Source organism: Zonotrichia albicollis, chromosome 5 (genome assembly GCF_047830755.1).
Source record: "Zonotrichia albicollis isolate bZonAlb1 chromosome 5, bZonAlb1.hap1, whole genome shotgun sequence".
NCBI lineage: Eukaryota > Metazoa > Chordata > Aves > Passeriformes > Passerellidae > Zonotrichia > Zonotrichia albicollis.
This window is the reverse complement of record NC_133823.1, coordinates 15,809,722-15,824,186: the sequence shown is the minus strand read 5'-3', so window position 1 is coordinate 15,824,186 and position 14,465 is coordinate 15,809,722. Positions and strand designations below refer to the sequence as shown.

The following is a 14,465-nucleotide window of genomic DNA, read 5'->3' as shown; positions in this document are numbered from 1 at the left end:
TCTGACTGGAAGACTGAAACTTTCTCCACAGAGAAATTGTAAGAAATGAATAAACAACATGTTCCCCTGACAGTAACCCCTGCTTATCAAGCAAAGTACTTCTGGTCCTACAGTTGCAATGGTAGTTTGCTACTATAAATTCTAGGCTCTTGCAGAGACTTGGCACAAAGTACCACTAAGATTTGAATCTTCATCATCTCACACTTGACTCGTTGCCAAAAGCAAAATTTTTACCTGTGGCAAAAAGCAGCCTCAGGTTAAGGCAAAAGGAGCTGCAACAGAACTGCAGTGAGAATATGCAAATGCCATTTTGCAGCATTTTACCCACTCCAGTGAGAATACTTCACTGCCTTGTGCAAGACAAACACACCAACCCACTCAAAGGAAAGAGTTCTTTGCCAATTTGAAAGGTGCTGTAGTTATAAATGAAAATTGTAGGATTGACTAAATAAAAAAAAAAAATTGAAAGAGAACACATCCATAATTCTGTTAAATCCATTTTATGGCCTGCTCTTAACTCTGATTCATCCTGCCCAGGGACAAGTGTGTCTACAGCAATGGGTACTTTTAGCCAAGTGTATCATCATTGCCTCCAATCCTTTTCTTTACACACATTAAAAGCAGACTTTTACATAAGTAACTAATTCACAGCCCTTTCCTCAGATTCAAAGTCATAAGGCAGATGGATGGACATATGTACAAGCGCTACTAACTGCTAATGGAGCCATTTGCACTCAACAACATGACACCAGCTTGGGATATTTTCTAGAAGAATTTATTTTTATAAATAAAACCTTGGCATCCTGAGACTGATATAATCCTGCTTTCATGAAACCTGCGTGAGACCTTTAAAGGGACATTTCATCCCTCTCTCCTGAAATTTCAGTAATACCCTTTCATCACAAAACCCACTATGCTGACATGGAAATTAACTATATGACTGAACTTCAAAACCCACTTTCCTTTAACTCCTTTTTTTTTTTTTTTTAAGCATGGGAGAACAGACTCCTGAGAGAGGTATTTAGGTTTTACTCAAGAAAATCCCTACATTGTCCAAAATCAAATTGAAATGGAATGAGAGTAAATGAGCAGGAAATGTAACAATGAAAGACCAAAGCATTAGAAGTCTTCTTCCAAAAGATGTCTCTATAGGAGGAATGGAAACAAGTACATACCCATACATGCATTTTTTTTCAAGGTCCATCCCTATGGGTATCAGAGCTTTCCATATATGTGAAAGGACCATAAATTCAGAGCTTCAGTAAGAGGAATCAAGTCTCCATTAGGGAAAGAAAGATTCATGCTGGGGTCATTCTAGAACTAAACCAGGCAGGTGGTGAAGTGATGCTGCAAGAAAGCAAACAGGGTGATCTCCTATTTAGAGCATTAAACTGGCAGATAGATTCTGATTTTAGGTGATGGTGATGAGCTCTTTTCCCAAGGGTTACCTGCAATAAAGATCTGTTAAGGCTGTCAATGCATTAACAATCTTCACAGGAATTGTCTTTGCCTTTGGCATGTAAAGCCTTCCCTTTGACAGGATCATTGCATCCTCTTCATATATTCATTCAAAAGCTAAGAACTTTTTTCCAGGCTCCCATGTAAACATTTATAGCTAGGTTTAAAGAGAGTTTATTTTTAAAAATCATTCTTTCAAAAATATTTAGAGTTTTTTCAACATTTACCTAGCAGTATCAATAAATAAGTAAAATTACTTTCCCCCCCAAAAAGAGATGATATACAAACTTTACAGTAGAGCTTTAGCTTATTTTTTCCATCCTTGACTTTTTAAGGATTGTTTACTTCTCCCAGGTGAAGCCAATATATAACTACAGGGGGAAAAAAGTGCACAAGGAAAATACTTTCTCAGCCATTGGGACTTTTTCACTGGCAATTCTCCTTGTGTTTTCATCTGTGAATTTTCTAAGATAATGGCCAATCTGAAACCATGTGCTGAAGTAACAATTTCATGATAAAACTAATCTTTCTAATAAACATCTCTCTGAAACACTCCACTATTCATTTCCAAAGAGCCAGAAGGATTATGATAGTGATTTGGATATCTATCTTTTTTAAATTGCCTTCCAAGTCTTCCTTATTCTAATGTAATGCCCAGAGTCCTTAGCAAATATGAATTGCATCTAGAAGGGGAGGAAAAAACCATAGCAAAAACAAATGTAACCTTAGAAATCACTGATCTAAGTAGGTTCATTTCTTGTACTAAAAACCATTTGAAAACTAATCTACTGCATGTTCCTTCCTTTCAGAAAATGTAAATTGATCTTTCAGTTTGAATACCTGTCAAAGTACAGCCACTATAATGTTGATAAGTCATTTTGCCCATCAGCTGATAATGTCTGATATACTGCAAAATCACACATAGCTCCACAAGAACTGCTGGGCCAGTTTACTCCAAACCAGGGTAGGGGGAGTTCCCTCTTGGAGAATTTGGCAACAGCATGAGTGAGGAGTGCCTTTCTCCCACCAGCACCACCTAAGTGTTGTGTGAATACATCACAAGAAAAGATGATTAAATCAGTTGATGGAATTTCCCAACAAAGTCCTTCCCTTCCCTTAGAGGGAGGATATTACCAGCAGCTCTGAACCTAAGGGTGGGCAAATTTGCTGAAAAGCATTTGAGAAGTCACAGCAAGTGCTACTGGGACATTCTGGACAAAGTCACAATGGTGCTGCTCTACAGAGACCCACCTCAAAATACAATAACATTTAATATCCACTCTGAAAAAACAGGATGGCACAATGGATTACTTTACCAAAAAGGACTATAAAAAAAAAACAACCCCTCCTTTTATTTCAACTACTTCATGTAACAGGCCCATTCAAGGTTGTGGTTTATGCCAGTTTCAATAAAACAGACACTGTTGTGAAATAAAGGGCTTTTGGGGAGGCATGGAAGGATTGGCTAACTGCTACCCTTTTTGCTTGTTTCTAAACTTAAGGTTTAGCACTCAGCCTACCCTACAATTTTATGTATTTAATGTAAGTTTCTAGGGGATGTAGCTTCCTAAATGGGACTCTTTTTCAGAAAATACTGAACAAAAGCAAAATTGCCTTGGATTTTAACGGAGCTGGGAATTCACTCTGTGAGCAGCAATTTCCCCTGACTTTATTTTTGAAGTAATATGTCCTGAATAACCCTGGGGTGTGTGCTCCTTCCAGGAGTACTGGGAAAGCACAGCATCTAGAAAGCAAGAGCAACTCATTTACTAAGAGTACAGATCTCTGCTGAATACTCAAGATTACCTACAGGTTTAGTGAAACTTTCAGACCATCACAGCAAGGTGAGAAAAGTCACAAAAATTCATTTTCCAGATTCAGTACCTTATTTCTCCTTTGCCTTTTATTCAGGAGCCACTCTTTCCCTCACAAGTGCCTAATTTTTCCCACAAGCACTCGCTACCTCTGAGAAATTACTTTCAGACTATTAACTGTCACTAAACACTTAATCTCAATTATTTGTTATTTCAGTGCAACTGGTCTGCTTAATTACTTGCTTCTGTCTTTTTGTGCCCTCAACAGATGGCTGAGCATACTCAAATCAAGAGAATAACCAAGTTGAAAAATAACAAAACCTTTCTTCTTTTTATTTTAGCCAAATGAAGAGTGATGACATGTTTAAAATCACCACTATTTAAATATTTATAGTTAAGTTACATACTCACAAGACAGAATTTTGCATGAGCTTGTCCTGTTCACAAAAGCAGATGCTCTGCATGCAAATGCTTTATGCTGTGCTGAGGTTTTTCCTGTTTCCCAATACTACCTGTGAATCCTGAGCAGAAAGAGAAACCCAGCAGGGAGCAAAGGGCAAGTTTTGGGGGGCACAATTTCTCAGGCAGGTGCACAAAGCAACAGGTGGGGTTTTTTTAGCCTTGAGGATGACAGAAGGAACAAAGGAGCTGATCATACCCTTGAAGATTAAACTTTTAGCCCTAGAAACCAAATCTCACAGGTGTTGTTTGGGCCTGAGCAGATGCTGCAGCTCTGGCTATAGCTCAGGCATGATCAGCTCTGCAGGCAGAGATTTGTGTCACCACTCAGATACCCCTCAGTAGGGCAGAGAGCTGTTTGAAAGGACTAACATTACTCACTTCTCACTAAAAAACACCTAATTTTTCCATTTCTGTCTATGACTTTTTTCTTGAGTGGTATTTAGGGGTCTGGAAGTTACCTGAACACCAAATTCCTTCCCCTTTGATGAGGGAATACATGAGAGCTTCATAAAGAGTGGCTTTTCCTTTCCTAGAAATCACAAAGATCTCCTAAAAAGCATGCAGAGTTTTTGTCTGACTGACAAAAATCCCATCCTACAGGACAAAACTAACATGCAAAAAAGCTTTTAAAAAGAAACAAACAAAAATAAAAACCCACTCAAACCAATGAGGAAATAAAACATAAACGTTGGTGCTATTGCAATGAAAGGTTTGTGTGTGGACAAGCTACCACTGCCCTGCAAGGCAGTTTTGGAAATGAAACTTTTAGCTCTCAGTTGTTGTATCCTGTCTCAAGTGAGTGAGGAATTCAACTATTCAGCCAGAGAGTTATTCCATGAGGGTTGTGGGATTTTCCTCCCACTGCTCTGCTCAGGCTCCCTGTCCTCATGCACTCACTCATTGATGCCAGTTGGGTATCTGTTCTGGTTTGACATTGGCACAAGGCCAAATGCCCGCATGAAAATAGACCTTCTCTGGTGTCTGCTGTGAGATTTTGACCAGGAATAAACAAAGCAGGCTCTCACTTGAAAAAGAAGAAAAGTTTATTAACTAAACTACAAAAACAATTACTAAACTACACACAAAAGGAAGAAAAAGAAAAAAACAAGGAAAATGAAACCTCACAAACACACTCTCCTCCCCCTCCTCTCCCCCAAATTCCCAATACAATACAATCCAAAATCAATTCTCGGTCCAGCACCACCCTTTAGAATGCTCAACTTCAGTTCCTCAAGAGGAGAGGGAGTCCTTCCATGTGTCGTGGTGGCCTTTTCCGTCCTTGTTCCGGTGCTCTCACCACCGGACCAGAATCAGGGCTGCTTCCAGGGTTGTCCTTTTAAGGAGGCTGTGTCCAGTTCCAGAAAAGCTCAATCTCTCACCTCTGGGACATCTGTCCCCCCCATATTTTATATACCCCCTGGGGCCGAGGGGTACCCACACTGAATCTTCTTTGGCTCTGGGACATTTCTCCCCCTGGACTCAGTCTCTGTATTCCAGGGAAACATAGCTCTGTCCATGGCTACACAAAAGAGTCCAGCATAAAATGCCACTCCCTCTTCTCCATCTTTCTAACATCTCTCACTCTCTCTCTCTCTGGTCCAGATCTTCATCACTCGCTCATTTCCTTCGTCCTCCTCCACTCTTATCCCTCGTCTAGGAAGGGTTAATGTTCTGTGAAGTTTTCATTGTCCAAAAAAGGGTTAAAAACTCCTCCAAGCGGCTGGACTCCTGGCTGCACCTCCCCCACCATCTCCTCAGCCGGGCTGCCTGCTGCCACCGGCTGCACTCTCTCTGTCTGTCTCCAAGGTGGGGGGGGAACAGGCTGCCCATTGCTTCTCGGCATTTCTTTACGTCTTCCTTCCACCCTTGGGGGGGGGCAGGCCTACCTCTCCCGGGCTGGGCCGGGCCGCATGGCTTTTCCCCTCCCCCAGCCCAGCCAGCAACTGGGCCGGGGGAGAGACTCAACTCCTTCACCGCCGGAAATCTGCCAGGGGGAGAGCCCTGCTTTTACCCTGTGTTCTCGGAGGTGGACCCAGTGCCCAGTGGTTGGGCCAGATGGCAATATTCAAATCTGAGCACTCATTGGCCCCATCCACACAGCATCCCAGAAATCCTGTTTCCGGGTCAAACCATGACAGTATCACATGTTCTGTTTAATAATATGCAGAAACTGTTTTTGCTATTTGCTTTTGTTTACTTGTTATTTTGTTATTTGTCTGTTATTACAAAAGTCTAGCTTTTAGCCTGGCATTCTTTAGTCTTTCTCAGGTGCTCACTGCTTTTGCCAAATGCAGACCCAATTCCTTCAAGGAACACCCTTCTCCATCCTCTCCCCCCTTCTCCTTTCTCAATCACACCGAAACTAACATTGTCTCTAAGCTTCCCTCTGCTTTCAAACACAGTTTCACACTTTCTGTCTCAATTCTTTTACATGCTTGTCAATCCCATTTGCTCCTCAGCGTGGATAAGACCAAACTGGCTTTGCTTAGAAACAACAGGCTTTTTTGGGAGTTATACTATTTCCTGAATATTGTTCAGATTTCCTGCAGACTGAATTGACTGCAAAAGGCATGCAGCTATTTTTAAATCTTCTCCTTTTTTTCTCCCACATTCTCATCTGCTCCAGATTAAAACTCAAAGGGATTTAGAATAGATGCTTCCAGCTCATCATCCCAGTCCCTCATACTTTAATACCTCAGGTCACCTCTGTCAGGAGCTTGAAATGTTCCATGTTACGTGTTCAAGTTTAACTTCTTACTCTCAAAAACTTCTCTTCCTGAAATTCTAAATATATTATCTCTGTTTCTCCCAAACCTCAAATTTCTCAGACACAGAGCCTGAAACCTCCTGGTGGGAACAGAACTGCCCAAGTTTTGTGAAAGAAACCAGGTCCTTAGAGAGTGGGATTCATCAAGCAGATCATTAGTGAGGGAGTCTGTAAGATATTTGGTTCCTCTAGCTGTGAGAGAATGGGTGCAATGCAGGTCTGGATGGTATGGCCAGCATCCCTTTCAGAGAAGAAAATGGGCTACTTCTTCAGTACCTCAACAGGCTCCAAGTCACACCTAGAGATAAATCTGTGAACAACCCCAAAGTCCAGAAAACCAGCCTCACCAGGGAATTCCTGCCAGGTGTGCTCAGAATGTGCATGCAGGTGTGCATTTATGTACAGTACACACAAGGATGGCTGTGCATGACAGGGCTGTGCACAGGAACCAGAGTGAAGTCCAGTGAGTCAGCCCAGCAAGATGTGCTGAAAGGGATGAAGGAGTGGAAGGAAATATCTGTGCAATGAGCAGGAAAATGTAGGAGCTGATGTCTCTACACTTTTCCTGTGTTTAAGTACTCAAAAATGGTGCCAGCACCGGCCTGTGCTTGCAGTCGTTTTCTCTCCATTCTTCTAAAAGAACTAAACAACCCTGTTGGCTGCTGAACCAAAATTCCATTTTCTCAACCACTCTTCACTGCCTGTCAGTCCATTAATATTTCCCAAGTATGACAAGAACTAACAAAACCTGGCTAGAGGAGTTAGAGGGACCAGAGTAATGGCCTCAGACAATGAAGCCTCTCATTTGTCTATACACAAAGTATTGTTAACCAAGCTTTGAGAGAGTGTGGGCTTTGAGACAATTTTTGAACACAGGCTATTCTTTCTGATACTGGAAGGAAAAAACATAAAATTCTAATTTACATGAGCAAAGGTAAAGGGATTCTGAGAAGGGTGTATTTACAGCACCTTGTGTAAAAAAATCGAGGGGAAAAGGCACAGCTGGCAGACAAATGGAGATATGCTGCTGCTTTAACCTAAAAGAGACTAGAAGTTGTTGAGGTGCTAGTTTTTATCCTTTATGACTTCTCTCACACTGACAGGATGCTCAGGCCACCCTGTAAGCAGTTTTTGCTGCCCTGTGAAGGCAATGGTCCCCTCCTGATCCTTCCCAGCTGCCCAGCACTGGCCAGCACCTCTTCAGCAGTGCCCTGGCATTACCTGCTCTCCGTGAGAAATAAGAGGTTACTTGATAGCATCTCACAAGCAGCAGATTAAAAGTGACCTGAACAATGGCCTATTATCAGGGACATGACATTTGTGGCCCTTTCTCCTGCATATATAAAGAAGATATTAATAAAAACAGGGCAGGGACTGATGTAATGCACAACAAATCCACTAAAATCAGTGAAATGAAGCCAAATGGGATGGACTGAGCATCTGGACCTTTTCCAGTGACTTTTCTTTTTGTTCATTTGCCTGTAAAACATCTGCAACAAAAGGAAAATATAACCTGAATACAGGTCAGCTGCCAAACTAATACAGACTTCCCATAAATGACTGGAAGGATTTACAGACATAATCTGTGTACAGCAGAACTCAGCATTGCCATGGAAACAATTACATTCAAGGAGCAAAATGCAATTGATACCATCCATTCGGAAAGCATTTAAAACTTGTTATGCACTTAGAGTACAAGGAAATTAGTTTGCTAATTAACACACTGTTCCCAGCCATTGTGATTTTTTTCTTTAGTGGTGAGAGTGGTATTTGCTGCTTTGCTTTCCCTCCTAATGCTACCTCCAACAAACACATTTAGCTTAAATACAATATTTCAACATTCGTTTCAAGTCACATAATGAAAGCTCAAACTGCAACTAGTCTTTATCCTTTCTTTTTCAGCCAATGCCTCCAATAGATCCTTTTTAATCTCCCCTAATGTTTCTAATGTAATGAATCCCATATATAATGACATTATAATGGTTAGAAAGTGCTTATGCAAGCCTTCCCAAAAGAAATAGACTTCAGACTCCTTAAACAAAAAGCTCAAACAACAATAACAAACCCCCTCCAATAAAAACACCTTTTAATTAGCTGCAGTTCTCAGGGCACTGCTTGATTACAAATTATGATTTCTAATATCCCAGTTCTGGTTTTGCATGAGGTCAGTCACTTATTTCCCCAAATTTGCAGCAGAAGAGCCATTTAATGACCCCAAATGACACCTAGCACTTGAAAATTAAATGCTGCTTGCATTTTAATAGAAAAAATTCTCTTCCTTATGACAATTTTAGCATAAGCTTCAAGAAACCATAGGCTACTAGGAGAGATGAATCGTGTGGATGGTGCTCTCTCTTCGTGCCTCCAAGAAGAGGGACTTGGGTGTATCACACTTGCAAAATTCCAGCATAGCCAGTGAACATACTTCAGGCCATGTAAATTCAGTGCTATCTGTAGCTCAGGAGATCTTGTTTCATTCCACTGTCCTGCAGGCATCTAAGCAAGCCACCTAAAAGGGATGTGCCTTTGCTTAAATGTCTCCTTGAGCCACTTGACAGAGATGGAACTCCAGAGAGCAATTCAGATCTCAGCTGGGCTCATGGGCTCTCTGGAGGTTCTCCTGTCTCTACTACCTACAGAGAGACTGCCACATGATTAACTTCTGTGATGGGGGCTAAGTCCAACCTGAAAGACCACATTACTGAAATAAATAATATTGTCTCCCCTTCATTTTGTGAGAGACTCAGGCTCTGAGAGATGCTGGGAGCTGAGTTTTATTAAGCAAAGCAAAAGGAGCACATGTTCCCAAATCTCTCATCCCAATAAGTTTTGCAGGAATATAAGACCTGCTATCAGTCATTCAGTTACAAATACAGGTTTTTGGCACTAGCTGAAATGAAACCAAATCCCAAACTACTTTTATTTCTTCTTTTTCAGACTGCCACATCCCGTCCTGGGCAGAACAGTCTGCAGCAGCTTTTTAATCTGTGTGCAGAGTAACAACATATTTCATTTCTTTCTTTCTCTCATGTCTCAGAGCTGCTGTCTGAGTGAGCATAGACCACTTCCAAGCTTCTCTCATTCATACACTGGTGAGCTGGAGACAGCTGCGTTAGCCACAGTGCCAACAAACAGCACCCTTAGGGACAAAAGCACCCTTCAATCCTAAAGGCTGGAGGTATCCTGTTAGAACAACACACCTCCTACCTGAAATTGTGTCCCACTCCTCACTACAGGGAAAGAAGCACTGCCATGGGTCACTAAACACACCACTTCCAGGGGTACTACTGGCCCCTAAATGTGTTTGGAATTGAATAAAATACTCAGGTCTTCCCAAAAGTCCATTTTGCATGCTGGAATCAAAAAAACATATCCAAAGTTAAACCTACAGCTAAGAGTTTTGCTGGACTGAGAGTTTGGTGCTTAGAGCACTAAGGCAGTCTTTTAACAATTCCCAAAACAATTTGAGCTACTAGCTTCTAGGAAATGAGCCAAACTAAAATCCAAAGCAACAACCAACATAAAAAAGAAAAGTTCACTTGCTGCACTTGGCTGTACCACAAAGCCATAATCATCAAGGCAGCTTTCAGGGTTATACTAAAAGACAGGAAAGCAAATCAAGTTCCTGACCTGCACAAAATCCCCTTTTGATAAGAACTGTTTGCAGAATCAGGACTCAAAGCTAAAGAAATTCAGCTATTCAGTCTTAAAACCATAAACTTTCGAATAGCAAACAGAACTACAAGTAATCCTGCAATGTCTAACCATAAGATTACAGATTAGAAGCTCAGCACCAAACATGTGATTCTGCTTTGAAGAGTCAGAAAAGGTGGACTGAAAGTAGTCTAATAATTTTCCTTTTACCCCTGCCACACTGCAGGAACAGACAAGGATGATCTCCCACATGTTAATTTCAGAGAATGGAGGAAAACATATAACCCCCCTTATAAAATCTTCATTTTCTGATTCATTTTGAATGTAACAGAAAATGAAGCTTGCCTCACAGAGAGACTTGCTGGTTAATGACCATATCATGATTGTCTGTTCCTCACTATACCTTGGTTGTGCTGTCTCGTCCCAAATTTATTCCAAGATCCCAAAAGTTTAATCTCCCATGGGGGATATTAAATGCAGTTCTCCATCCATCATGCCCCTAACCAAACAAAAATAAACAAGTGGAAAAAAAAAAATCCTGAACAAACCACCACCCCAACAGCCCCAAAATAGGACAATAATTTTACTTCCAGCCATATTATCCTTCTGCTGAGATGCTGTTCTTTGAAAGACAAAGTTTTAGCTAATCATAAGGCATTAGTTATGATCCTGTAACTCTCCCCATACACGAAAAACCCTTGAAGAAAACTAGAGCATATTTGCAATATATTGTGTCTCTCTTTGGGAGTCAAATGCTTCTCAGAGGTAACTTAATCACCAATTGTCCATAAACCTGGTGTCAAGTATTGCCACTCAATTTAATTTACTTGCCTACAAAGACTGCCTTCCCGGGGATATCAATATGCAAGATTGGAAACAGCTGGTGAAACCAGAGGACGAAAACAGACAGAATGAGAGTACATTAGGTATTTAACTTGCTTATGAAGTACACTCATTGAAACTTCCCAGGGAAGGCACAAACCCCAAACATGGAAGCAGACCTAAAAGAGAAAACAGCTAATACAGGAAAAAGGAGGGATGCATTTAATGCCTCAGCAGCTTGACCTTTACAGTAGAATAACCACAAAGCACAATATCTTGCCTCAGGGAAGAAATAACGTGAGCTCTAAGCACAACCCAATACTCTGACCAGGAGCCTGATGACTCTTATATGCTAGAAGGCTGAAAAGGCCATTACAGGTCAACCAAAAAGTCACTGAAATGTTTACATTTGACCTCGCCTTTGGGCTTACTTGCAGCTATGGGGCCTGAATATTTATTTCTCTGTATTCTGTAGCCTAGGGGAAAAAAACAAATTTCCTTGCTTCCATCAGTCTTATAATTGGCTGCAGCATATCCCAGAAAGGCTGCACTATGGGCTGCTCACTCCACACATCCCTGCCAGTGGCAGCTGCACAAACAACTCAGAGGGAAGCACAGCCATCCAAACTCAGTGCCCTGGTCAGGGAATTTGCAACTCACCAGCTCTGTGGATTTCAGTAATATGTTCCCATCATAGGACAGAGGCAGGTTTTTAATAATTTTCTTCTCTCCCAAGGCAGAATTATTAGAGACTTGGAGCAGGGGCAGCTCCAGCTAGTGCTTTTAGCTCATCTGTAAAGCGAGTTCTGTGTTCCTCTGTGAAGACTAAATTAATGCCAACATGTCAAGCCTGCAGCAGCTCTTATTGAAAAGCTTCAAGGAAGGAGTCCTAAACTTCAAGGACAGAGAAATCATCAAGATTTCTCTAGCACCAAGAGAAGCTCCACCAGCCATTTCAATTTCCCCCTTTGCAGCTGCAATATGGTGCAAAACACACACCTGTTGAGCTCCTTACCGGTGTAAGGAAGAAGAATTTTCTGTTCTGACAATGGAATTTGACAGGAAGGCTGAGCTGCACTCACGGAGCCTGGCACACGACAAGGGTGGGCTAGTTCTGCAAAGGACATATGGCAATAAACTGGCTCCAGGGCATGGAGGAGATAGAAAAAGTTGAGCACAACACTAAAAACATGTAACATGCCACCTGCTTTCTTGGGACAGGACTCAGGTTGATGGGTGGTGACTATTCTGCTTTCTCCTCAGCAATTTAGAAGAGTTAAATTTTTTAGGACAAGAAACATCTGGGAAAGGTTTTAGTCAATTCCAAGAGGTGAAGAGATTGAGTTGATTGAGAGGTGTTCAGGTCTCCACAGCCTTCCTGAGCTGCAGCTGAAGGAAGCACTCCACCCATGGTCTAGTTCTCAGTGGTTCAACTGGACATGTAACTGAGTTTACAAAATTATCTATGTTCTCTTTCCTAAAATTCAGATGCTGAACCTCAGGTATCTGCTTAGGCTCCCTCTAAGGTCACTGAAGAAACAAGACAGGGGCATCCTCCATCCTCAGGTTGTTGCTACACACATTGGCTGATCAGCACAATTTTCAAGGCACCAAATTGACTTGCAAGCCTCAGTATCAGGGACATCTTACAAGGTTCCTCAGAAAACAGCTCTCAAAGTAAAAAATTTTCTCCTAGCTGGATTCTGGCCAGCTTGATGTCCTCTACATGGCAGGAAGTCCAAGGGCAGAGTATCCTCTCCCAGGTAGCTGGTGAATTAATCACTCTACAGAGAGAAAGCAGCATTTATTCCTGAGGTACCCTGGGTTTTCATTTCATTCCCATAATCCCAGTATTCATACAGTCTCAGAGCTTCACACAAAAGGGACAACAGTGGTTGAAACACAGGTCAGTCACCTGAATGCTTTGCCTGCCACCAATCACTGCTCTTTGTTTCACTGAAGAAAGAAGACATCTTTACAATGAGACTTCTGGAATAAGTAGAAAAGTCTCACAATAATATTTTTTATTAACAGTTTCAAGATGTGATAGGAGTAAAACTTCTTCAGCATTTAAGCTGCAGAATACTCTATCCATAAGTGGGCTGAATGGCAGGATATACATGATGAGATAGGTCTGAGGATATTTAAAGCTAGAAGGTCTGTAGTTATCACAATTATCAAGTTGACGATATCAGGATGGAAACGGACAACTCTGCTTAAGTGGACACCATCTATTACCACCTTTATTCTGTGAGTTAAAAGTCAACCTGATCTGCCAGGGTGGTGCTAAACTAATGCACATCTAGCTCTTGAATATTTGAAAACAACCATTTCTCATATTATCAGCTATTGATTGCTCCAGAAAGTAGTTTGGTATCTCAAGGCACACATTTGCTGAATTAATATTTTAACTTGCTTTAATGCAATCATAGTCTCTTTACACAGGGGAAAGGCCCTTTCCTAGCCCTGTATACCAAGATCATGAAAGTCATCTATGCACAAGATTACAACAGTGTCTGCACTCAGCCAGTGTCCTTCTCCTCCTCTTTCTCCTCTTTAACTATTTGAATTGAAACCATACCCTCTCAGCCAAAAACTATTGCACTTTCTTTGAAAGACTCAAAATATCTGTTCTACGAACCCTAATATTCATGGTTAATAGATATCTTCAATTATCTTTTAAAATCATTTTAGTAACTAATTCACAAAGATGGAATTGAAAACAGAAACACACAAAGCAAGCCACTGTTAAGAGTTATTAGAAGTATCAAACATTTGAAACCAAAGAAGAAACCTTAGGACTTAGGTCTCACTCCTGCTACTCATGACAGTGTGTTTGGCAACAGAAATTGCCCTGTCCTTCAAGAAGAATTCCTGTTATTCTATCAGAAGCAGAAAGGAATAAAATATCATGACAGCCCCTCTACATCTTCAAGAACATTAATTCGAGGTTTGGCCTTGGTTTAGGACTATCCTTGGTCATATCCCTACATCAAGTTTTTGTTTACCTGAATGTTCTTGAAACTCCTTCGCTGATTTTTGTCTTTTCTTCCATGTGATGCAATATGACCATGAACAGCTTCCATTGATATTTAAAGATCTTTCTTCCTCCTCATCATTTATTACTTGTTCGGTGAAAAAAATATATTCTTTGCTCTGTGAAGTAATGAATCCTTCACATTCCTATAAAATAAAACAAGAGCTTCAGTAGTACTTCTGGCTGCTCCCTAAATTTCACTACCAGAGCCCATCTTTTATTCCTCTTCACATAAGTCACCCAACTGATGGCCGAACACACACTGAAGGCAAACAGGAGATAGGTACCACAAGCTTCCTTGCAAGCTGCCTGCAGCTTGGATCAGCCCTCAATGTTAGCTCACAAGTAACTTCTGATAAAAGAAAATTCAAACCTACTGCCACTACAAGTGGTGCAAACACCTCCATTAGCCTTAGTTTCAGCACAGCAAACTTTGCCCATTAAAGCAGTG

General features: G+C 41.2%; 1 long non-coding RNA gene across 1 annotated transcript in view; it reads right to left on the bottom strand.

The window, feature by feature from the left end:
* Positions 1–14,154, bottom strand: part of LOC102060434 (uncharacterized) — a 338,547-nt gene extending 324,393 nt beyond the window's left edge. Inside the window, exon 1 of the long non-coding RNA XR_003379910.2 lies at positions 13,986–14,154. This is a non-coding gene — a long non-coding RNA (uncharacterized LOC102060434). The remainder of the gene's footprint in view (positions 1–13,985) is intronic.
* Between the last annotated feature and the right edge of the window lie 311 nt (positions 14,155–14,465).